Source organism: Solanum dulcamara, chromosome 8, assembly GCF_947179165.1.
Source record: "Solanum dulcamara chromosome 8, daSolDulc1.2, whole genome shotgun sequence".
Taxonomy (NCBI): Eukaryota; Viridiplantae; Streptophyta; class Magnoliopsida; order Solanales; family Solanaceae; genus Solanum; species Solanum dulcamara.
Genome location: NC_077244.1, coordinates 60837854 through 60865145, shown reverse-complemented (window position 1 = coordinate 60865145; position 27292 = coordinate 60837854). Strand labels below are relative to the sequence as shown.

At 38.4% G+C, this 27292-nt stretch overlaps 1 pseudogene; it reads right to left on the bottom strand.

Annotated features, from left to right (window-relative positions):
• Window positions 1-420: 420 nt before the first annotated feature.
• Window positions 421-27269, bottom strand: LOC129900021 (uncharacterized; annotated as a pseudogene).
• Between the last annotated feature and the right edge of the window lie 23 nt (window positions 27270-27292).

Sequence of the window (27292 nt, the reverse complement as noted above, 5' to 3'; positions counted from 1 at the left end):
AAATCACATCTAATACCCTTCAATTACTTAGTAATTGATTTTAACTTATATATACAACTAGAATTCATCGAGTTCGATCCTATATGCCTATGAGAAATGGTTCGGGTCGTGGCATAGAAATTTTTGGGGTGTTACAATATCTCCCCCTTGGGAACATTCGTCCTCGAATGAGAACATTAGCATAGAGGGGGACTTGGCACGAGGACTAGCAGCCCAACATATATCCAATGACACTTGAAATACATCAACCATGAAATCATTAAATTTAAGCATAAAACATAACTTTAAAATTCAACTTCATGAACATGCAATATGAGGACTCAAAAGAACTGTATTATAGAAGTCTTAAACATTGAGTGTGAGTAACTTAGTACCTTAGACTTGAGTAGAATGGAAAAGGTGAGGATAACGTTTCATCATATCCGTTTCCGCTTCCCATGTAGCGCTTTCAACTTGTTGATTCCTCCAAAGGACTTTAACAGATGCAACCTCTTTGTTCCTCAACCTCTTAATTTGCCGGTCCAAAATTTCAACCGGGACCTCTTCATAGGTCAAGTTTTCTTCAACATTCACTACTTCCAAAGGAACAATAGAATTAGGATCACCCACACATTTTCTCAATATGGACACATGGAACACTGGGTGAACCATGGCCATTTTCAATGGCAACTCCAACTCATAAGCAACTTTGCCAACGCGCCGTAAGATTTTATACGGCCCTACATACCTAGGGCTCAATTTTCCTTTCTTACCAAATCGAACCACACTCTTCATGGGTAAAACCTTCAAATACACCCAGTCATCCACATTAAACTCAAGATCCCTTCTTCTAGTGTCGGAATATGATTTTTGACGACTTTGCGCCGTTTTTAACCTTTCTCTAATGAGCTTCACCTTCTTTAAAGCATCAAGTACTAAATCGGGGCCCAACAAGGTCATCTCACCTACTTCGAACCAACCAATCGGAGATCTACACCGTCTCCCATACAAAGCCTCAAATGGCGCCATTTCAATACTTGAGTGGTAACTATTATTATAGAAAAACTCGATGAGCGGTAGATGATCATCCCAATTCCCTTTGAACTCCAACACGCAAGCCCTTAACATATCCTCTAGTGTTTGAATTGTCCTTTCGTCTTGTCCATCTGTTTGAGGATGGAATGCGGTGCTCAACTTTACCTTAGTACCGAGGCCCTTTTGAAATGATCTCCAAAAGTGAGAAGTAAATTGGGTACCACGATCCGAAATAATGGACAACGGCACACCATGCAACCTTACTAACTCCCGAATATACAACTTGGCATAGTCTTCGGCACTATAGGAAGTTTTAACCGGTAGGAAGTGAGCTGACTTAGTCATTCTATCAACAATTACCCAAATTGAGTCATGACGTTTCCGGGTATGAGGCAAACCCACTACAAAATCCATATTCACATCTTCCCACTTCCAAGTTGGGATTTCAATGTCTTGGGCTAGGCCACCCGGTCTTTGATGTTCGGCCTTCACTTGTTGGCAATTTGTACATTCGGACACAAACCTTGCTATGTCCTTCTTCATGCCACCCCACTAATACAACTCCTTTAAGTCTTGGTACATTTTTGTTGAACCGGGATGAATGGAGTATGTAGAATTATGAGCCTCCATCAAGATCAAACTCCTTAGCCCATCAACATCCGGAACACATATCCGACCTTGGTAGTATAGAACCCCATCTCCTTCTTGGGAAAAGACTTCTATCTTATTTTCCTTTACCAACTTCTTTAATTCAACAAACGTTGGGTCAAGATCTTGAGTTGACTTAACGTCCACCACCAAAGAGGATTCGGACCCATTTTGAACAACCATGTCACCATTATTGGTACCCCACAACTTCACCCCTAATCTAGCCAACCAGTGAACATCTTTCACCAACTCCCTCTTCCCTTCATCAACATGGGCCACACTCCCCATAGACACTCTACTAAGTGCATCAGCAACCACATTAGCTTTACCCGGATGGTAATGCACACTCATGTCATAGTCTTTGAGGAGTTCTAGCCACCTTCTTTGTCTTAGATTAAGGTCCTTTTGGGTGAACACGTATTGAAGACTTTTGTGATCGGTATACACATCCACATGCACTCCATAGAGGTAATGCCGCCAAATCTTCAAAGCAAAAACAACGGCTGCCAATTCAAGGTCATGGGTAGGGTAGTTACGCTCATGCACCTTCAATTTCCTAGAAGCATAGGCTACGACCTTGCCATTTTGCATTAAGACACAACCCAAACCAATTTTTGAAGCATCACAATAAACCACAAACTCTTCTAATCCTTTCGGTAGAGTCAAAATAGGAGCGGAGGTAAGTCGATCTTTCAAGGTTTGGAAACTCTTTTCACACTCATTTGTCCATATGAATTTCGCTTTCTTTTGGGTCAATTTTGTCATAGGAGATGAGATAGAAGAAAACCCTTCGACGAACCTTCTATAGTATCCGGCTAGACCTAAGAAGCTCCTAATGTCCGAAGGAGACAATGGTCTAGGCCAATTCTTCACAACCTCCATTTTTTTAGGATCAACCTGGATTCCGTCACCGGACACTACGTGACCAAGAAATGCCACCTCCTTCAACTAAAATTCACACTTACTAAATTTTGCAAACAATTGTCTGTCCCTCAACGTTTGAAGTACAACCCTCAAGTGATTTTTATGTTCTTCCTCGCCCCGAGAGTAAATCAAAATATCATCGATGAAGACTACAACAAAAGTATCAAGGTAGGGCTTGAACACTCTATTCATTAGGTCCATAAAAACCGTCGGCGCATTCGTCAACCCAAAACTCATCACCACAAACTCAAAGTGACCATATCTTGTTCGAAAGGCCATTTTGGGAATGTCACACTCTCTCACCTTTAGTTGGTGATAGCCGAACCGAAGGTCAATCTTGGAGAAGTGACTTGCCCCTTGCAATTGATCGAACAAGTCATCTATTCTAGGAATTGGGTACTTGTTCTTAATAGTTACCTTGTTAAATTGCCGGTAGTCTATGCACATGCGAAGCGTCCCATCCTTCTTCCTTACAAATAGCACAGGAGCACCCTACGGTGAAATATTGGGCCTTATGTACCCCTTTTCTAATAAGTCCTTTAATTGTTCCTTCAACTCTTTCAGTTCTGCTGGAGCCATCCGATAAGGAGGAATAAAGATAGGTTGGGTGTCGGGGAGGAGATCGATACCAAAATCAACTTCCTTTTCGGGAGGGACACCGGGAAGGTCATCAGGAAAGACATCGGGGAACTCATTGACTATGGGAACCGACTCAAGAGGAGGACTTTCAGAGTCGACATCCCTCACCCTCACAATGTGGTAAATACAACCCTTAAAAATCATCTTTCGAGCCTTAAGATAAGAAATGAACCTACCCTTTACCACCGAATCATGGCCCTCCCATTCAATAACGGACTCCTTAGGAAATTGGAACTTGACTCGACGAGTCCTACAATTTATGGAAGCATAAGATGCATGTAACCAATCCATCCCAAGGATGACATCGAAATCTATCATATCAAGCTCAATGAGATCACAAGGAATAACTTTCTGAAAAACAGACACGGGACAACCCCTATAGACCTTCCTAGCAATAGCCGATTCACCCATGGGGGTAGATACCAAATAAGGCTCTAATAACATTTTGGGTGACACATCAAACCTATTTTCTAAGAATAGGGTAACAAATGACAAGTTTGCACCGGGATCCAACAATGCATATACATCAAAAGTAAAGACCTTTAACATACCAGTAACAATATTTGGGGCCACCTCAACTCCTTGCCTCCCTTGCAATGCATAGAAATGGTTGGTGCGTTGGCCACTTCCTTGAGCTTGTTGGCCATGAGCAACTTGGCCTTGAGTCCTACCACCACCACCACTTCTACAATCCCGAGCATGATGACCCGGCTTGCCGCATTTGAAGCACGCATTTGAGCCCGCCAAGCACTCCCCTTTGTGGGCCTTCCCACACTTCCCACATGAGGGAAAAGCTTGGGTACCAATATTGTCTCTTGGGGTCATTAAGTTAGGACCCTTGTCTTTGTTGAATTTGGGAGTTGGGGCATTTGTAGAACCTTGCCCCAAGAATCATTGACTACCTTGGCCCTTGCTAATGCCACCATGACCAGACCTTTGAGGGTTGAACCCTCCACCATCCACTCTAACCCTTTTGAACCCTCTAGACCTTTCCCTCAACTTCTCTTGTTCGATTTGTTCGGCATAAGTCATTAACCGGGAGATGTCCATCTTCTTGACCAACATGGCCGTTTTGCACTCTTTGGACACCAAGCTTGAAACACCGGAAACAAACTTACTCATCCTTGCGCGGGAGTCGGAGACCATGAAGGGAGCATATTTGGACAACCTTGTAAATTTGAGGGCATATTCCCTCACACTCATGCTTCCTTGTTGGAGGTTGATGAACTCTTGGACCTTGGCCTCCCTCAACTCCAATAGAAAGAAACGGTCTAAGAAAGCACCTTTGAACTCTTCCCATTCAATCGGCCCAACTTCCTCACCCCTCTCAACAACCCATTGCTCGTACCACACTCGAGCCATACCCTTGAGTTGATAGGCCACTAGCTTGGCCTTTTCATTCGATGGCACATCCAAGATTGCCATAATCCGATACACCTCCTCAATGAACTCCATAGGGTCCTCATCTATTTTAGAACCATCAAAATCCGGTGGATTCATCCTTTGAAACTCCCGAATCCTAGTGGCCGTATTTTGTACTTGGGGAGGGGGAACACATTGATGCCCTTGGTTGGCCACAGCTTGAGCCAATAATGTGATGACGTTTCAGAACTCGACATGGGACACTCCTTCCTCGTAATGTGGGATATTCGGAACCGGAGGAGGTTGGTCCTCATCGTCAACCCTTGCCCTTTGGGGTGGTACCCTTGCGCTTCGAGGTGGTCTTCCACGAGGCATCATTTAAAGAAACACGAAACAGGTTGTTAGTTATAGGAAAGCTTAGGACACTCTAAGGCACGACATGAATTTGAAAAAAGTGAAAAACTTTCCTAAACGTCTCATAGCCTCCCATTCATAATTGTGGCGCGCTTCACAACCATGAACAAGACCCTATTTAATGCGGTATGTTGGACTCCGAGGACCATTTCAAAACCTCGTGCTCTGATACCAAGTTTGTCACAACCCAAGTCTAGGGCCTAGATGTGACACGGCGATTGAGATACCCGAAGGTACCTCACCCAAGCCTCTTAGCATTTATTAAGCATTTCATAGGTAATGGTAAATAATAATAAGCGGAAATAAAAACATTTATCCATTTATGTCCAAACATACCTCTACTAATAGACTTGGCGGGGGCTAAGACATGTCCCTAGCTCACCCTCAATATAAGTGTCACAAAATGCTTTAAATAAAGTCTTACTATTCCACATAACTAAAGCTTAGAATAAAAGGGATGTTGTTCCCGAAACATGGGAACTCACCACTAGCAAATCTTCAACTAATACGAGTTAGCCACGTGGAGGAGATCGAGGGGCGGCGTCGGTTCCTACATGGTGACATCATGTAGGCAAAAGTATGCGTTAGTACTTTGAATGTACTAAGTATGTGAGTATGCTATGAAATGAAGAACATAAGAGGGACATGAGAAATCAATATGCATAAGTGAATGCATGCATTAGACATCATCATAGGAAACCTTAAAATATTCATTTTTATGGGGAAGTGACCATAACTGACATTTAAGGCCATGCGAGCTATTACATGGAATCCAACATAACCCCCTACGTTGGCACGGAGAGACTACTTGCCAGGTAGAACTCCATTCAATTTACATTCATTCATTTAACATTTGGTGGCTACAAGGGCCTAGCCGACAAGGGCTCCTATGGTGGCACATAGTTAATGCAACATGAGACTTTACTTAAGGACTCCTTAGGTCGAGTCCCCATCTATATGCTACATTCGGTGCTAGGTCAAATCCCATGGAATAATATTTATATATCATAATAACATAAGCATTGTATAACTTTAGACATCAAATCATCATCGGTGGAATAGCTCATTAAAACCTTTGGTTTATAATATCATCATAACTACCATGCCCTATTTACCATTCTACTAATGAACCTTGATTTATAAGAAAATTAGGTCTACAATCAGTGATGGCATTTCGGGTACCATGCTAATCGAACCTTTCATTTTGGGAAAAATGTTCAAAAGCATTGACGGCCTATAGGGAGGTCAAACATGTCATATCATAACCTTAAACATTTCATTTGATTCAATGTGAGAATTATACTTTCACATTGAAACCTCACTTTGGCTAAGAAGCCCTTTTATCGATCAAGCATTCAATCATTTCACAAGACTCCCTTAAACATAGACATTTGCTTCATAAACTTTCATTTCAACTTCATTTCAACATAAGAAAACTAGGTGGGTTCATTTCATATAACTTTCAAATACATTTAAAGAATACTTGTATGCATGATATGAATGCATCTAATCAAACATCTTAAAATAACCCACCATATGCACTTTAAAACTACTTTCAAACCTTCATACAAGTACCTTGATAAACTATCCATTTCATGTAAATATGAATCAACATAAGTCAATATAGGTAATAAACTTCAAATATTCAAGAATTTATACATTTGAAATCGTAGTATGAAAATACCTAAAAACTCATCACTTGAAATTAAGAGTCAACATATTCATTTAAACATAATAAGCTTCAAGTATACCATAATATATGCATTTTGAATCATCATGTAAAATACCATAAGATTTCATCATTTAGAATTTATATACAAAGTTGAGAAAAACATTTGGGCTCCATGGGTGGAAGAACCCATGGATGAAAACCCACATACCTTGGGGACATAAAATCTCTATGAGAACTTGAGGAAGAATTGAGACTTGAATGTCTTGAATTGGAAACCCTAACCTTGCCTTGAAGCTCTTGGGAGAGTTTGAGAGGAGAGGAGTTTAGTATATTGAGTCTAATTGTGAGAAAAAATGAGAGAGTTAGAAGGTTTAGGTTCTTTAGATAGGGTCAATTTAGTCCCTAAAACGACCTCACTTTGGTTTGAAACAAAAAAGAGACTAAAATGACCTTAACATCTGGAAAACGAGCCAAAAACCCTGCTGGCGTGATAGCTGGCGCGCCGCGCCAGCACCCAAACTACTGAGGCTAGTTTCGGGCGCTATAGTGGTGCGGGGCGCCACTGCAGCACCAGGCCAAAAATTTCTTCAGTGATAGTTTGTCGTAAAATGGTCATGACTTTTGACTCCAAACTCCAAAAATTGCAATCTTGGTGGCGTTGGAAAGAAGACTCAAAGACCTTTAATTTGATAGGTCATGGTCCACCCAATTCACTATATTCCAGTAGATATGGTCGTTTGAAGTTGACCCTTATACAAACTCATTCGGAAAATTAGCCAAGACGAATTCTTTGGACTTGGCTTGGTTTTAGGAATCCCTTATGATCCTAAATCACATCTAATACCCTTCAATTACTTAGTAATTGATGTTAACTTATATATACAACTAGAATTCATCGAGTTCGATCCTATATGCCTATGAGAAATGGTTCGGGTCTTGGCATAGAAATTTTTGGGGTGTTACATTAATATTCGAAGGTTAAGTAGGTCAAATAAATTAATTTTTGTAAGGTAGGATGCTGTGACGGAAATGAGTGTTTATAGAAGAAAATTCATATCTCACTATAGGTTTATCCAAATTGGTTAAATCTTGAACGATATGAAACTAGACTTCCATATCTACAATACTTATGAAGACACCAAATCCTAATAAGGAATTTATCTTATTCAAACGCAGCTCCCAAAAAGAGTATTCTGTCAAAAAATAACTCATTTCACCTACCATAGAAAGATCTAGATACATTTGACATCACTCATGACATAAATTGTCCTCCATTTAACATCATCCATGACATCAATATATTCCACTAAATTTTCAAATTTTTTTTATAATTATTTTATTTATTGTTAGGTCCCTCTTTCCCACCTATAAATACCCACCTTATTTCCTCATTTTATTCATTAAACTTTCTCAAGCAAATCTTCTCTCTATACACTTCTTTACATATTCTTAAATATAGTTTTAGTTCTTAGTAATGAAGAAATACTATTTCGGTGATTCATATACTCCGGATAGTACACAAAACGTTCCGGCAAGGAGAGAAGCTAGGACTCAAGAGTGGTCATTAAGTCTTCCGGTACCAACTAAAGCTTCAGTTTCCAGGTATGTAAGGCTTCAATGAGAGTATTCCTTCCACTCTCATGCCTAAATTATTTTGAGTATATGATAAATTATATTTATTTTCTTTAAGATTTACTCTAAGTTATGTGGGTGTTTATCCATGGGTTCTTCCACCCATGTAGTCCAAAAACTCTTTCAATTAAGTCTCTTGATTTCAAGTAATATTTTCTTATGGTAATTCTTAATTTTACTTAATAGCATAAATCATGGTTAAACTAATGATTATTGCTCTATTTTGATGCAACATAATTTCATATATATGAATTGATGGTTTACAAGTAATTCCTCTATTTATCTATTTAAAGGCTCTTGAAATTCATGGTGAGTTGTTTAAAGCATAATTTTTAATTAATGGATTTCAAAGTATTTATGAATATTTATTTACATACATATTTGCAAGTTGAAGTGATTTGAACCCACATAGTTTTACTATGTTTTTAATAAAGTTTGACTTGAAAGCTTTGACTCCAAATAAATGTTTATAAAAGCAATATCTATGATCAAAAAGGGAGTCTTATGAAATGAAAGAATGATGAAATAATATGAATGATGGATTCTTTATGCAATAAGAACAATTCTTGCATATTTGAATTATCAAATATTTTAATGAGCTATTCTACCGAATATGATGTTTGAATTCTCAAGTTATATGCTATGAATATTTTGAAGTATTAAACTATTCTGTGGGATTGACTTAGCACCGAATGAGGCATTGAGGTGGGATTCGGTAAGGGAATCCTAGTAGCAACCCCTTGTCTCATTAACTATGTGCCAACATAGGAGCCCTTGTAGGCTTAGGCTAATGGATCCATAAATATCCCTTAAAGTTAAAGTTAAAGAAATGAATGAAGTTGACGGAGTTCTACCTGGCAAGTAGTCTCCCCGGCCAACGTAGGGGGTTATGTTGGATTCCATGTAATAGCTTGCATGGTCTTAAATGTCGGTTATGGTTATTTTCCCATAAAATGAATGTTTTAAAGGATATCCATATGATTTATTATGCATGTATTACATTATGTTCCATATTGCATAAATGTTATAATATTTCCTCAATGTTCATACATCCTTACATACTTAGTACATTCAAAGTACTAACGCATACTCTTTTGCCTACATGATATCACCATGTAGGGATCGGTGCTCCTCCTCGTTTTCCTCCACGTGGCTAGTTGATATTCCATTGAAGACTACTTTTGGTGAGTTCCCATGTTCCGGGAACAATACTCCTTTATCTTTCTAGCTTATGATATGTTAAGATATTTTATTATGGCATTTCTTCTATTATGATTGAGGGTGAGCTAGGAACTTGTCTTAGCCCCATTAAATCTAATAGTTAGAGGTATTGTTAGACATATGTAAGTTGAAGATTTATTATTATGATTTCCGCTTGTCTATTTATCGTCATTACCTATGAAAGGCTAAAAGAATGCTAAGAGGCTTGTTTGAGGTACTTTCAGGTTCCTCATTCGCCATGTCACATCTAGGCCCTAGGCTTGGGTCGAGAACATATAATTTCCCGGTTAATGACTTACGCAGAACAAATTGAAGAAGAGAAGCTTAGAGAGAGATCAAGGGGGTTCAAAAAGGCTAGAGTGGATGGTGGAGGGTTTAACCCTCAAAGGTCCGATCATGGAAACAATGGCAAAGGCCAAGGTGGGCAAATATTTGTGGGACAAGGTTCCACCAATACTCCTCCTCCAAAGTTCAACAAGGACAAGAGTGGTAAACCAATGATTCAAAGAGAGAACGTTGCTACTCAAACTTTCCCCACTTGCAAGAAGTGTGGAAGGACTCACAAAGGGGAATGCTTAGCCGGCTCCAATGCATGCTTTAAGTGTGGCAAGCTGGGCCACCATGCTAAGGATTGTAGAGATGGTGGTGGTGGTAGGACTCAAGGACAAATTGCTCATTGTCAACAAGTCCAAGGAGGTGTCCAACGCACCAATTGCTTTTACGCCTTGAATGGGAGACAAGAGGTTGAGGATGCACCCAATGTCATTACCGGTATGTTAAAGGTCTTTTCTTTTGATGTGTATGCACTATTAGATCCGGGTGCAAATTTATCTTTTGTTACTCCATTCCTTGCTAATAGATTTGATGTTTTACCTGAAATGTTATTAGAGCCCTATTTGGTGTCTACCCCCGTTGGTGAGTCAATTATTGCTAGAAAGGTCTATAGGGGTTGCCTTGTGTCTATCTTGCATAAACTTATTCCTTGTGATCTCATTGAGCTTGACATGATAGATTTTGATGTCATTCTTGGGATGGATTGGTTACATGCATCTTATGCTTCCATAGATTGTAGGAATCGTCGAGTCAAATTCCAATTTCCAAATGAGCCTATTATTGAATGGCAGGGTCATGATTCGGTGGTGAAGGGTCAGTTTATTTCTTATCTTAAGGCCCGCAAAATGATTTCTAAGGGATGTATTTACCACATTGTGAGGGTTAGGGATGTCAACTCCAAAAGTCCTTCTCTTGAGTCAGTTCCTATAGTCAATGAATTTCCCGATGTCTTTCCCGATGACCTTCCTGGTGTCCCTCCCGAAAGGGAAGTTGATTTTGGTATCGATCTCCTCCCTGATACCCAACCTATCTCTATTCCTCCTTACCGTATGGCCCCGGCAGAATTAAAAGAGTTGAAGGAACAGTTAAAGGACTTGTTAGAGAAGGGTTCATAAGACCAAGTATTTCTCCATGGGGTGCTCCCGTTCTATTTGTAAGAAAGAAGGATGGGTCACTTCGAATGTGCATAGACTACCGGCAATTAAATAAGATGACCATTAAGAACAAGTACCCACTCCCTAGAATAGATGACTTGTTTGATCAATTGCAAGGGGCAAGTCACTTCTCCAAGATCGACCTTCGGTCCGGCTATCAACAACTACGGGTAAGGGAGTGTGACATTCTCAAAACAGCCTTCCGAACAAGGTATGGTCACTATGAGTTTGTGGTGATGAGTTTTGGGTTGACGAATGCACCGGCGGTGTTTATGGACTTGATGAATAGGGTGTTCAAACCTTACCTTGATACCTTTGTAGTAGTCTTCATTAATGATATTTTAATTTACTCTCGGGGTGAGGAAGAACATAAAAATCACTTGAGAGTTGTGCTTCAAACATTGAGGGATAGACAATTATTTGCAAAATTTAGTAAGTGTGAATTTTGGTTAAAGGAGGTAGCATTTCTTGGTCACGTAGTGTCTGGTGATGGAATCAAGGTTGATCCTAAGAAAATAGAGGCAGTCAAAAATTTGCCTAGACCATTATCTCCTTTAGACATTAGGAGCTTCTTAGGTCTAGCTGGGTACTATAGACGGTTCGTCAAAGGCTTTTCTTCCATCTCATCTCCTATGACAAAATTGACCCAAAAGAAATCCAAATTCATATGGACAGATGAGTGTGAGAAGAGTTTTCAGACCTTAAAAGATTGACTTACCTCTGCTCCTATTTTAACTCTCCCAGAAGGATTAGAGAGGTTTGTAGTTTATTGTGATGCTTCAAAGATTTGTTTAGGTTGTGTCTTAATGCAAAACGGCAAGGTCATAGCCTATGCTTCTGGGGGATTAAAGGTGCATGAGCGTAACTACCCTACCCATGACCTTGAATTGGCGGCCGTTGTTTTTGCTCTGAAGATTTGGAGGCATTACCTCTATAGGGTGCATGTGGATGTGTATACTGATCATAAGAGTCTTCAGTATGTGTTCACCCAAAAGGACCTTAACCTAAGGCAAATGAGGTGGCTAGAACTCCTTAAGGACTATGACATGAGTGTGCACTATCATTCGGGTAAAGCTAATGTGGTTGCTGATGCACTTAGTAGAGTGTCTATGGGGAGTATGGCCCATGTGGATGAAAGTAAGAGGGAGTTGGTGAAAGATGTTCACCGATTGGCTAGATTAGGGGTGAAGTTGTGTGGTACTAATGATGGGGGTATGGTTGTTCAAAATAGGTCTGCATCCTCTTTGGTGGTGGATGTTAAATCCAAGCAAGATCTTGACCCAAAGTTTATCGAGTTAAAGAAGTTGGTAAAGGAAAAGAAGATAGAGGTCTTTTCCCAAGGGGGAGATGGGGTACTGTACTATCAAGGTCGGATATGTGTTCCAAATGTTGATGGCTTAAGGAGTTTGATCATGATGGAGGCTCATAATTCTATATACTCCATTCATCCGGTTTCAACGAAAATGTACCGAGACTTAAAGGAGTTGTATTGGTGGGGTGGCATGAAGAAGGACATAGCAAGGTTTGTGTCCGAATGTACGAATTGCCAACAAGTGAAGGCCGAACATCAAAGACCGGGTGGCCTAGCCCAAGACATTGAAATCCCAACTTGGAAGTGGGAAGATGTGAATATGGATTTTGTAGTGGGTTTGCCTCATACCCGGAAACGTCTTGACTCAATTTGGGTAATTGTTGATAGAATGACTAAGTCATCTCACTTCCTATCGGTTAAAACTTCCTATAGTGCCGAAGACTATGCCAAGTTGTATATTCGGGAGTTGGTGAGGTTGTATGGTGTGCCATTATCCATTATTTCGGATCGTGGTACCCAATTCACTTCTCACTTCTGGAGATCATTTCAAAAAGGCCTCGGTACTAAGGTAAAGTTGAGCACAGCATTCCATCCTCAAACGGATGGGCAAGCCGAAAGGACGATTCAAACACTAGAGGATATGTTAAGGGCTTGTGTGTTGGAGTTTAAAGGGAATTGGGATGATCATCTACCTCTCATCAAGTTTGCCTATAATAATAGTTACCACTCAAGTTTTGAGATGGCGCCATTTGAGGCTTTGTATGGGAGACGATGTAGATCACCGGTTGGTTGGTTCGAAGTAGGTGAGATGACCTTGTTGGGCCCCGATTTGGTACTTGATGCTTTAGAGAAGGTGAAGATCATTAGAGAAAGGTTGAAGATGGCTCAAAGTCATCAAAAGTCCTATTCTGACACTAGTAGAAGGGATCTTGAGTTTAATGTGGATGATTGGGTGTATCTGAAGGTTTCACCCATGAAAGGTGTGGTTCGATTTGGTAAGAAAGGGAAATTGAGCCCTAGATATTTAGGGCCTTATAGAATCGTGAGACGTGTTGGTAAGGTTGCATATGAGTTGGAATTACCATTGGAAATGGCCATGGTTCATCCGGTGTTTCACGTGTCTATGTTGAAAAAACATGTGGGTGATCCTAGTTCCATTGTACCTATGGGAGTAGTGAATATTGAAGAAAACTTGACCTATGAAGAAGTTCCTGTGGAAATTTTGGACCGGCAAGTTAAGAGATTGAGGAACAAAGAAATTGCATCTGTTAAAGTCCTTTGGAGGAATCAACAAATAGAAATTGCAATATGGGAAGCGGAAGCGGATATGATTAAGAGATACCCTCATCTTTTCCCCTCTACCCAAACCTAAGGTATTAAGTTGTCCTTGCTCAATTACTTGAAATCCTTACATCTCAACTTTTCTTGTCATATGGTTGCAAAATTATGAAATATATTTTAAACGATATTTTAAATTACACGGTTGCATTAATGATAGGTTGTTTGTTAACACTCTACTCTACTCAAGCTAAGTCTTTTCTCATTCGAGGATGAATGTTCCCAAGGGGGAGATAATGTAACATCCCCTAAAAACGTTGTATACGATGTTTCAATTTTTGCCTAAACATGATACAGCCTCTGTATTTTGGTCATAACGTTTCATAGAAATATCCAAATTGAGTTATTCAAATCTCTGAGTAACCACAAGATTATTACCTACAACTTTTTTGAAGACCATATTTTACGATTCGGAGGTTAAGTAGGTCAAATAAATTAATCTTTGTAAGGTAGGATGCTGTGACGGAAATGAGTATTTATAGAAGAAAAATCATATCTCACTATAGATTTATCCAAATTGGTTGATTCTTAAACGATATGAAACTAGACTTCCATATCTACAATACTTATGAAGACACCAAATCCTAATAAGGAATTTATCTTATTCAAACGCAGCTCCCAAAAAGAGTATTCTGTCAAAGATAACTCATTTCACCTACAATAGAAAGATCTAGATACATTTGACATCACTCATGACATAAATTGTCCTCCATTTAACATCATTCATGACATCAATATATTCCACTAAATTTTCAGATTTTTATTTATAATTATTTTATTTATTGTTAGGTCCTCTTTCCCACCTATAAATACCCACCTTATTTCCTCATTTTATTAATCAAGCTTTCTCAAGCAAATCTTCTCTCTATACACTTCCTTACACATTCTCAAATATAGTTTTAGTTCTTAGTAGTGAAGAAATACTATTCCGGTAATTCATATATTCCGGATAGTACACAAAACGTTCCGGCAAGGAGAGAAGCTAGGACTCAAGAGTGGTCATTAAGTCTTCCGGTACCAACTAAAGCTTCAGTTTCCAGGTATGTAAGGCTTCAATGAGAGTATTCCTTCCACTCTCATGCCTAAATTATTTTGAGTATATGATAAATTATATTTATTTTCTTTAAGATTTACTCTAAGTTATGTGCGTATTTATCCATGGGTTCTTCCACCCATGTAGTCCAAAAACTCTTTCAATTAAATCTCTCAATTTCAAGTAATTTTCTTATGGATAATTCTTATTTTTACTTAATAGCATAAATCATGGTTAAACTAATGATTATTGGTCTATTTTTATACAATATTATTTCATATGTATAAATTGATGGTTTGCAAGTAATTTCTCTATTTATCTCTTTAAAGGTTCTTGAAATTAATGGTGGGTTGTCTAAAGCATGACTTTTAAATTAATGGATTTCAAAGTATTTATGAATATTTATTTACATACATATTTGCAAGTTGAAGTGATTTGAACCCACATAGTTTTACTATGTTTTTAATAAAGTTTGACTTGAAAGCTTTGACTCCAAATAAATGTTTATGAAAGCAATATCTATGATCAAAAAGGGAGTCTTATGAAATGAAAGAATGATGAAATGATATGAATGATGGATTCTTTATGCAATAAGGACAATTCTTGCATATTTGAATTATCAAATGTTTTAATGAGTTATTCTAACGAATATGATATTTTGAATTCTCAAGCTATATGTTATGACTATTTTAAAGTATTCCGTGGGATTGACTTAGTACCGAATGAGTCATTGAGGTGGGATTCGGTAAGGGAATCCTAGTAGCAACCCCTTGTCTCATTAACTATGTGCCAACATAGGAACCCTTGTAGGCTTAGGCTAATGGATCCATAAATAGCCCTTAAAGTTAAAGTTAAAGAAATGAATGAAGTTGACGGAGTTCTACCTGGCAAGTAGTCTCCCCGGCCAACGTAGGGGGTTATGTTGGATTCTATGTAATAGCTCGCATGGTCTTAAATGTCGGTTATGGTTAATTTCCCACAAAATGAATGTTTTAAAGGATATATATGATTTATTATGCATACATTAAATTATGTTCCATATTACATAAATGTTTTAATGTTTTCTCAATGTTCATGCATCCTTACATACTTAGTACATTCAAAGTACTAACGCATACTCTTTTGCCTACATGATATCACCATGTAGGGATCAATGCTCCTCCTCATTCTCCTCCACGTGGCTAGTTGATATTCCATTGAAGACTACTTTTGGTGAGTTCCCATGTTCCGGGAACAATAATTCTTTATCTTTCTAGTTTATGATATGTTAAGATATTTTACTATGGAATTTCTTCTATTATGATTGAGAGTGAGCTAGGGACTTGTCTTAGCCCCGTTAAATCTAATAGTTAGAGGTATTGTTGGACATATATAAGTTGAAGATTTATTATGATTTCCGCTTGTTTATTTATCATCATTACCTATGAAAGGCTAAAAGAATGCTAAGAGGCTTGTTTGAGGTACTTTCGGGTTCCTCATTCGCCATGTCACGTCTAGGCCCTAGGCTTGAGTCGTGACAAACTTGGTATCAGAGCCCGAGGTTTTGAATGATCCTTGGAAGTCCAACATACCGCGTCGAATAGGTTCTTGTTCATGGTTGTGAAGCGCGCCACAATTATGAATAAGAGACTATGAGACGTTTAGGAAAATTTTCACTTCTTTCAAATTCATGTCGTGCCTTAGAGTGTCCTAAGCTTTCCTTTAACTAATGACCCATTTTGTGTTCTCTAGATAATGACTCGTGGAAGACCACCTCGAAGAGCAAGGGTTGACGATGAGGACCAAACTCCTCCGATTCCTAATGCCCAACAACATGAGGACGGGGTAACCCATGCCGAGTTTCGCAGTGTTATTACTTTGTTAGCCCAAGTCGTAGCTAACTAAGGGAATCTAGGTGTTCCTCCTCCCCAAATGCAAAATGCAGCCTCTAGGATTCGGGATTTCCAAAGGATGAATCCACCCGAGTTTGATGGTTCTAAACTAGATGAGGACCCTATGGAGTTCATTAATGAGGTGTACCGGATTGTGACTATTATGGGTGTGCCACCAAATGAGAAGGCCGAGCTAGTGGCCTATCAACTCAAAGGTGTGGCTCGAGTGTGGTACGAACAATGGATTATTGAGAGGGATGAAGAAATAGGGTCGATAGGATGGGAAGAGTTCAAAGGTGCCTTCCTAGACCGCTTCTTCCCATTGGAGCTAAGGGAGGCCAAAATCCAAGAGTTTATCAACTTCCGTCAAGGAAGTATGAGCGTGAGGGAGTATGCTCTCAAATTCACTAAGTTGTCAAAGTATGCTCCCTTCATGGTCTCCGAGCCAAGAGCTAGAATGAGCAAGTTTATTTCTGGTGTCTCAAGCTTGGTGTCTAAGGAGTGCAAAACGGCCATGTTGGTCAAGGAGATGGACATCTCTCGGTTAATGACTTACGCAGAACAAATCAAAGAAGAGAAGCTTAGAGAGAGATCAAGGGGGTTCAAAAAGGCTAGAATGGATGGTGGAGGGTTTAACCCTCAAAGGTCCGATCATGGTAACAATGGCAAAGGTCAAGGTGGGCAACGATTTGTGGGAAAAGGTTCCACCAATACTCCTCCTCCAAAGTTCAACAAGGACAAAAGTGGTAAACCAATGATTCCAAGAGAGAATGTTGCTACTCAAACTTTCCCCACTTGCAAGAAGTATGGAAGGACTCACAAAGGGGAATGTTTAACCGGCTCCAATGCATGCTTTAAGTGTGGCAAGCTGGGCCACCATGCTAAGGATTGTAGAGATGGTAGTGGTGGTAGGACTCAAGGACAAATTGCTCATGGTCAACAAGTCTAAGGAGGTTTCCACCGCACCAACCGCTTTTACGCCTTGCATGAGAGACAAGAGGTTGAGGATGCACCCAATGTCATTACCGGTATGTTAAAGGTCTTTTCTTTTGATGTGTATGCACTATTAGATCCGGGTGCAAATTTATCTTTTGTTACTCCATTCCTTGCTAATAGATTTGATGTTTTACCTGAAATGTTATTAGAGCCCTATTTGGTGTCTACCCCCGTTGGTAAGTCAATTATTGCTAGAAAAGTCTATAGGGGTTGCCTTGTGTCTATCTTGCATAAACTTATTCCTTGTGATCTCATTGAGCTTGACATGATAGATTTCGATGTTATTCTTGGGATGGATTGGTTACATGCATCTTATGCTTCCATAGATTGTAGGAATCGTCGAGTCAAATTCCAATTTCCAAATGAGCCTATTATTGAATGGCAGGGTCATGATTCGGTGGTGAAGGGTCAGTTTATTTCTTATCTTAAGGCCCGCAAAATGATTTCTAAGGGATGTATTTACCACATTGTGAGGGTTAGGGATGTCAACTCCAAAAGTCCTTCTCTTGAGTCAGTTCCTATAGTCAATGAATTCCCCGATGTCTTTCCCGATGACCTTCTTGGTGTCCCTCCCGAAAGGGAAGTTGATTTTGGTATCGATCTCCTCCCTGATACCCAACCTATCTCTATTCCTCCTTACCGTATGGCCCCGGCAGAATTAAAAGAGTTGAAGGAACAGTTAAAGGACTTGTTAGAGAAGGAGTTCATAAGACCAAGTATTTCTCCATGGGGTGCTCCCATTCTATTTGTAAGAAAGAAGGATGGGTCACTTCGAATGTGCATAGACTACCGGCAATTAAATAAGATGACCATTAAGAACAAGTACCCACTCCCTAGAATAGATGACTTGTTTGATCAATTGCAAGGGGCAAGTCACTTCTCCAAGATCGACCTTCGGTCCGGCTATCACCAACTACGGGTAAGGGAGTGTGACATTCCCAAAACAGTCTTCCAAACAAGGTATGGTCACTATGAGTTTGTGGTGATGAGTTTTGGGTTGACGAATGCACCGGCGGTGTTTATGGACTTGATGAATAGGGTGTTCAAACCTTACCTTGATACCTTTGTAGTAGTCTTCATTGATGATATTTTAATTTACTCTCGGGGTGAGGAAGAACATAAAAATCACTTGAGAGTTGTGCTTCAAACATTGAGGGATAGACAATTATTTGTAAAATTTAGTAAGTGTGAATTTTAGTTAAAGGAGGTAGCATTTCTTGGTCACGTAGTGTCTGGTGATGGAATCAAGGTTGATCCTAAGAAAATAGAGGCAGTCAAAAATTGGCCTAGACCATTATCTCCTTCAGACATTAGGAGCTTCTTAGGTCTAGCCGGGTACTATAGAAGGTTCGTCAAAGGCTTTTCTTCCATCTCATCTCCTATGACAAAATTGACCCAAAAGAAATCCAAATTCATATGGATAGATGAGTGTGAGAAGAGTTTTCAGACCTTAAAAGATCGACTTACCTCTGCTCCTATTTTAACTCTCCCAGAAGGATTAGAGAGGTTTGTAGTTTATTGTGATGCTTCAAAGATTGGTTTAGGTTGTGTCTTAATGCAAAACGGCAAGGTCATAGCCTATGCTTCTAGGGGATTAAAGGTGCATGAGCGTAACTACCCTACCCATGACCTTGAATTGGCGGCCGTTGTTTTTGCTCTGAAGATTTGGAGGCATTACCTCTATGGGGTGCATGTGGATGTGTATACTGATCATAAGAGTCTTCAGTATGTGTTCACCCAAAAGGACCTTAACCTAAGGCAAAGGAGGTGGCTAGAACTCCTTAAGGACTATGACATGAGTGTGCACTATCATCCGGGTAAAGCTAATGTGGTTGCTGATGTACTTAGTAGAGTGTCTATGGGGAGTATGGCCCATGTGGATGAAAGTAAGAGAGAGTTGGTGAAAGATGTTCACCGATTGGCTAGATTAGGGGTGAAGTTGTGTGGTACTAATGATGGGGGTATGGTTGTTCAAAATAGGTCTGCATCCTCTTTGGTGGTGGATGTTAAATCCAAGCAAGATCTTGACCCAAAGTTTATCGAGTTAAAGAAGTTGGTAAAGGAAAAGAAGATAGAGGTCTTTTCCCAAGGGGGAGATGGGGTACTGTACTATCAAGGTCGGATATGTGTTCCAAATGTTGATGGCTTAAGGATTTTGATCATGATGGAGGCTCATAATTCTACATACTCCATTCATCCGGGTTCAACGAAAATGTACCGAGACTTAAAGGAGTTGTATTGGTGGGGTGGCATGAAGAAGGACATAGCAAGGTTTGTGTCCGAATGTACGAATTGCCAACAAGTGAAGGCCGAACATCAAAGGCCGGGTGGCCTAGCCCAAGACATTGAAATCCCAACTTAGAAGTGGGAAGATGTGAATATGGATTTTGTAGTGGGTCTGCCTCATACCCGGAAGCGTCATGACTCAATTTGGGTAATTGTTGATAGAATGACTAAGTCAGCTCACTTCCTACCGGTTAAAACTTCCTATAGTGCCGAAGACTATGCCAAGTTGTATATTTGGGAGTTGGTGAGGTTGCATGGTGTGCCATTATCCATTATTTCGGATCGTGGTACCCAATTCACTTCTCACTTCTGGAGATCATTTCAAAAAGGTCTCGGTACTAAGGTAAAGTTGAGCACAGCATTCCATCCTCAAACGGATGGGCAAGCCGAAAGGACGATTCAAACACTAGAGGATATGTTAAGGGCTTGTGTGTTGGAGTTTAAAGGGAATTGGGATGATCATCTACCTCTCATCAAGTTTGCCTATAATAATAGTTACCACTCAAGTATTGAGATGGCACCGTTTGAGGCTTTGTATGGGAGACGATGTAGATCACCGGTTGGTTGGTTCGAAGTAGGTGAGATGACCTTGTTGGGCCCCGATTTGGTACTTGATGCTTTAGAGAAGGTGAAGATCATTAGAGAAAGGTTGAAGATGGCTCAAAGTCGTCAAAAGTCCTATTCTGACACTAGAAGAAGGGATCTTGAGTTTAATATGGATGATTGGGTGTATCTGAAGGTTTCACCCATGAAAGGTGTGGTTCGATTTGGTAAGAAAGGGAAATTGAGCCCTAGATATGTAGGGCCTTATAGAATCGTGAGACGTGTTGGTAAGGTTGCATATGAGTTGGAATTACCATTGGAAATGGCCATGGTTCATCCGGTGTTTCACGTGTCTATGTTGAAAAGACATGTGGGTGATACTAGTTCTATTGTACCTATGGGAGTAGTGAATATTGAAGAAAACTTGACCTATGAAGAAGTTCCTGTGGAAATTTTGGACCGGCAAGTTAAGAGATTGAGGAACAAAGAAATTGCATCTGTTAAAGTCCTTTGGAGGAATTAACAAATAGAAAGTGCAACATGGGAAGCGGAAGCGGATATGATTAAGAGATACCCTCATCTTTTCCCCTCTACCCAAACCTAAGGTATTAAGTTGTCCTTGCTAAATTACTTGAAATCCTTACATCTCAACTTTTCTTGTCATATGGTTGCAAAATTATGAAATATATTTTAAATGATATTTTAAATTACACTGTTGCATTAATGATAGGTTGTTTGTTAACACTCTACTCTACTCAAGCTAAGTCTTTTCTCATTCGAGGACGAATGTTCCCAAGGGGGAGATAATGTAACATCCCCTAAAAATGTTGTATACGATGTTTCAATTTTTGCCTAAACATGATACAGCCTCTGTATTTTGGTCATAACTTTTCATAGGAATATCCACATTGAGTGATTCAAATTTCTGAGTAACCACAAGATTATTACCTACAACTTTTCTGAAGACCATATTTTAAGATTCGGAGGTTAAGTAGGTCAAATAAATTAATCTTTGTAAGGTAGGATGCTGTGACGGAAATGAGTGTTTATAGAAGAAAAATCATATCTCACTATAGATTTTTCCAAATTGGTTGATTCTTGAACGATATGAAACTAGACTTCCATATCTACAATTCTTATGAAGACATCAAATCCTAATAAGGAATTTATCTTATTCAAACGTAGCTCCCAAAAAGAGTATTCTGTCAAAGATAACTCATTTCACCTACCATAGAAAGATCTAGATACATTTGACATCACTCATGACATAAATTGTCATCCATTTAACATCATCCATGACATCAATATATTCTACTAAATTTTCAGATTTTTATTTATAATTATTTTATTTATTGTTAGGTCCCTCTTTCCCACCTATAAATACCCACCTTATTTCCTCATTTTATTCATCAAGCTTTCTCAAGCAAATCTTCTCTCTATACACTTCTTTACACATTCTCAAATATAGTTTTAGTTCTTAGTAGTGAAGAAATACTATTCCGGTAATTCATATATTCCGGGTAGTACACAAAACGTTCCGGCAAGGAGAGAAGCTAGGACTCAAGAGTGGTCATTAAGTCTTCCGGTACCAACTAAAGCTTCAGTTTCCAGGTATGTAAGGCTTCAATGAGAGTATTCCTTCCACTCTCATGCCTAAATTATTTTGAGTATATGATAAATTATATTTATTTTCTTTAAGATTTACTCTAAGTTATGTGCGTATTTATCCATGGGTTCTTCTACCCATGTAGTCCAAAAACTCTTTCAATTAAATCTCTCAATTTCAAGTAATTTTCTTATGGATAATTCTTATTTTTACTTAATAGCATGAATCATGGTTGAACTAATGATTATTGGTCTATTTTTATACAATATTATTTCATATGTATAAATTGATGGTTTGCAAGTAATTTCTCTATTTATCTCTTTAAAGGTTCTTGAAATTAATGGTGGGTTGTCTAAAGCATGACTTTTAAACTAATGGATTTCAAAGTATTTATGAATATTTATTTACATACATATTTGCAAGTTGAAGTGATTTGAACCCACCTAGTTTTACTATGTTTTTAATAAAGTTTGACTTGAAAGCTTTGACTCCAAATAAATGTTTATGAAAGCAATATCTATGATCAAAAAGGGAGTCTTATGAAATGAAAGAATGATGAAATGATATGAATGATGGATTCTTTATGCAATAAGGACAATTCTTGCATATTTGAATTATCAAATGTTTTAATGAGCTATTCTAACGAATATGATGTTTTGAATTCTCAAGCTATATGTTATGACTATTTTAAAGTATTCCGTGGGATTGACTTAGCACCGAATGAGTCATTGAGGTGGGATTCGGTAAGGGAATCCTAGTAGCAACCCCTTGTCTCATTAACTATGTGCCAACATAGGAGCCCTTGTAGGCTTAGGCTAATGGATCCATAAATATCCCTTAAAGTTAAAGTTAAAGAAATGAATGAAATTGACGGAGTTCTACCCGGCAAGTAGTCTCCCCGGCCAACGTAGGGGGTTATGTTGGATTCCATGTAATAGCTTGCATGGTCTTAAATGTCGGTTATGGTTATTTTCCCATAAAATGAATGTTTTAAAGGATATCCATATGATTTATTATGCATGTATTACATTATGTTCCATATTGCATAAATGTTATAATATTTCCTCAATGTTCATACATCCTTACATACTTAGTACATTCAAAGTACTAACGCATACTCTTTTGCCTACATGATATCACCATGTAGGGATCAATGCTCCTCCTCATTCTCCTCCACGTGGCTAGTTGATATTCCATTGAAGACTACTTTTGGTGAGTTCTCATGTTCCGGGAACAATACTCCTTTATCTTTCTAGTTTATGATATGTTAAGATATTTTACTATGGAATTTCTTCTATTATGATTGAGGGTGAGCTAGGGACTTGTCTTAGCCCCGTTAAATCTAATAGTTAGAGGTATTGTTGGACATATATAAGTTGAAGATTTATTATGATTTCCGCTTGTTTATTTATCATCATTACCTATGAAAGGCTAAAAGAATGCTAAGAGGCTTGTTTGAGGTACTTTCGGGTTCCTCATTCGCCATGTCACGTCTAGGCCCTAGGCTTGAGTCGTGACAAAACTCATGCCCGAGTCATCGTCTTCATATGGGTCTTGGGCATCTTGATAATTATTATTTCCATAGCCTTCGTCTGAGCTGGGTGTTCTTGCGTTTGCGTCTTCGTCTGATTGAACTCTTTCATTGTCTGGATCTGGACTGTCTTTACTAATAACATGCTTGTCACATCCCTGATCTTTAAAAAATTGTTCTAGGGTCTGTTTAATTATGGCTTCAATTTTATTATTTTTTTTTCTTTTTTATTGCCATATTTCTTTTTGAATTCTCTTGGTAAAAGGTTTTAGGTAATCTTCTTCGTGAGGAAGAAGATTCCTCTTCTTCACTTTTGGGCAAAGTGACAGCCATTAACGGATTTGATTTGTCTTTACCGGCTACCGTTTGAGCCGGACTAGCTATACCTTGATCTGGTATAGTAGATTTCTGAGCATTCAGAGGGGAATGCACACCCTTCTCATCCATTTTTGGTTGAGATGGAGAACTCAAGTCTTCTGTCTGAGTACCTGTATTAGATTTAGAAATAAACTTACCTTGTACCATCTCCAGTTGTTTCCGAAGTTTCATGTTTTCTTGTATAAGAGCCTCATTTTTTGTATTCAATCTTTTGAAGGCTTCGGTCATGGTGGAACAATGGTCATAAAATATGATTTTGTCTGTGTCTTTTTGGATGTTGTATTGGGGTATTTGGGCTTGGCTTTGTCTGAGAGTTGGAGATATGTAATAGTTTGGGCCTAGAATTCCTCTGGCATAGTCTAAGGCTTCTGTAAAATTATTAAATCCTTTGAAAAGCGGGTTTTTAATTCCATTTATAGAGTCTACTACTTCTAACCAAGTCTGTAACACGCCATTTGTTTTTCCATGTATAACTACATAATATTTAAACTTGTTTTCCCTATTTTTGTCTGAAAAATATTGACATAATGCATTATTAGTTGCAATAAAATGTTTAGTGTCTTGTTTATTGTATGCTATCCATAAATTGTCTACTAAACATTTTTGAGTCTTGTCTATATTGCATTCTGGAAGTATTCTAAAAGAGAGGTTACATTGAGGATAGGATATTAGATTAAATTTACCAAAATATATTCGTTCCATCATCTCAATGGTTCCCTGAGGTCTAAAATTAATCTTACCAAGTAATGTCTGGGCGTATGAGTCTGCTGGGGCTATTCCCTTGCCTTTGTCTGCTGGCTGTTGGCCAGTTGGTCTCATGCTGAAACATAGTTTGTTTAATTAGTCTTTAGTTGTAATCTACTTAACTTATCAGCTAAATCGTTATCTTTTCCTTTTACATATTCAAAAACTATATTGTTGTATATAGATATAACATCCATAAAATTAAGCCATCTTCTTTTACTACTTGCTTTACTATTTTTTGTCTGGTGAAATTTAACTATTGCTTCACAATCTGTTCTTACTAATACTTCTGTTTTATTTAATATATATAATTTAAAACTATTTAAATCATATATTATTGCTAAAACTTCTGCGTCTATACTACTCATATTTCCTTTTTCTTTATATTTACCACTTTGATATGCACATATTTTTTCTTCATTTTTACTACTGTATTTATTTGGTCTAGTTTTTAAAACAGCTCCCCATCCTAACTGACTTCCATCAGTTTGTACTATTAAGTAATCTGTTTCTAGGGGAATTTGTAAATCTGGTATATGTTTAACTTTGTCTTTTATTTGCTGAATTAACTTAATATCTTCTATATTAAAATGTTTTTGTCCTTTACTACCTGTTTTAGCATATAGTGGTCCTGCTATTTTTCCTAAATCTTTAATGAAATTTCTAGCATAATTTACTAATCCTAAAAATTTTTGAAGTTCTTTGGTTGTATCTAATCTATCTGGCATTTCTAGTACCTTTTTAGCTATATGTGGTTGTAATTTAATTTTACCTTCTCCTATTGTTACTCCTAAAAAATTAATATGAGTCTTACATAGTTCCATTTTCTTTTTACTAATTATGATTCCATTTTTAACAAACAACCGGAACACTGTTTGTAAATGTCCTAGATGTTCTTGTATGTCTTTACTAAATCCTAATACATCATCTACGTATACTAATACGAAATTTTTATATTCTCCAAATATAGTATTCATCTTTCTTTGAAATATAGGTGGTGCAGTTTTTAACCCGAAAGGCATGGCTAACCATTCGAAATGTCCTTCTGGACATGTGAATGTTGTCCATTCTATACTTTCTGGGTGCATTTTCACCTGCCAATATCCTGATTTACAGTCAAATATGATATTTGAATTCTCAAGTTATATGCTATGAATATTTTGAAGTATTAAACTATTCCGTGGGATTGACTTAGCACCGAATGAGGCATTGAGGTGGGATTTGGTAAGGGAATCCTAGTAGCAACCCCTTGTCTCATTAACTATGTGCCAACATAGGAGCCCTTGTAGGCTTAGGCTAATGGATCCATAAATATCCCTTAAAGTTAAAGTTAAAGAAATGAATGAAATTGACGGAGTTCTACCCGGCAAGTAGTCTCCCCGGCCAACGTAGGGGGTTATGTTGGATTCCATGTAATAGCTTGCATGGTCTTAAATGTCGGTTATGGTTATTTTCCCATAAAATGAATGTTTTAAAGGATATCCATATGATTTATTATGCATGTATTACATTATGTTCCATATTGCATAAATGTTATAATATTTCCTCAATGTTCATACATCCTTACATACTTAGTACATTCAAAGTACTAACGCATACTCTTTTGCCTACATGATATCACCATGTAGGGATCAATGCTCCTCCTCATTCTCCTCCACGTGGCTAGTTGATATTCCATTGAAGACTACTTTTGGTGAGTTCTCATGTTCCGGGAACAATACTCCTTTATCTTTTTAGTTTATGATATGTTAAGATATTTTACTATGGAATTTCTTCTATTATGATTGAGGGTGAGCTAGGGACTTGTCTTAGCCCCGTTAAATCTAATAGTTAGAGGTATTGTTGGACATATATAAGTTGAAGATTTATTATGATTTCCGCTTGTTTATTTATCATCATTACCTATGAAAGGCTAAAAGAATGCTAAGAGGCTTGTTTGAGGTACTTTCGGGTTCCTCATTCGCCATGTCACGTCTAGGCCCTAGGCTTGAGTCGTGACAAAACTCATGCCCGAGTCATCGTCTTCATATGGGTCTTGGGCATCTTGATAATTATTATTTCCATAGCCTTCGTCTGAGCTGGGTGTTCTTGCGTTTGCGTCTTCGTCTGATTGAACTCTTTCATTGTCTGGATCTGGACTGTCTTTACTAATAACATGCTTGTCACATCCCTGATCTTTAAAAAATTGTTCTAGGGTCTGTTTAATTATGGCTTCAATTTTATTATTTTTTTTTCTTTTTTATTGCCATATTTCTTTTTGAATTCTCTTGGTAAAAGGTTTTAGGTAATCTTCTTCGTGAGGAAGAAGATTCCTCTTCTTCACTTTTGGGCAAAGTGACAGCCATTAACGGATTTGATTTGTCTTTACCGGCTACCGTTTGAGCCGGACTAGCTATACCTTGATCTGGTATAGTAGATTTCTGAGCATTCAGAGGGGAATGCACACCCTTCTCATCCATTTTTGGTTGAGATGGAGAACTCAAGTCTTCTGTCTGAGTACCTGTATTAGATTTAGAAATAAACTTACCTTGTACCATCTCCAGTTGTTTCCGAAGTTTCATGTTTTCTTGTATAAGAGCCTCATTTTTTGTATTCAATCTTTTGAAGGCTTCGGTCATGGTGGAACAATGGTCACACAATA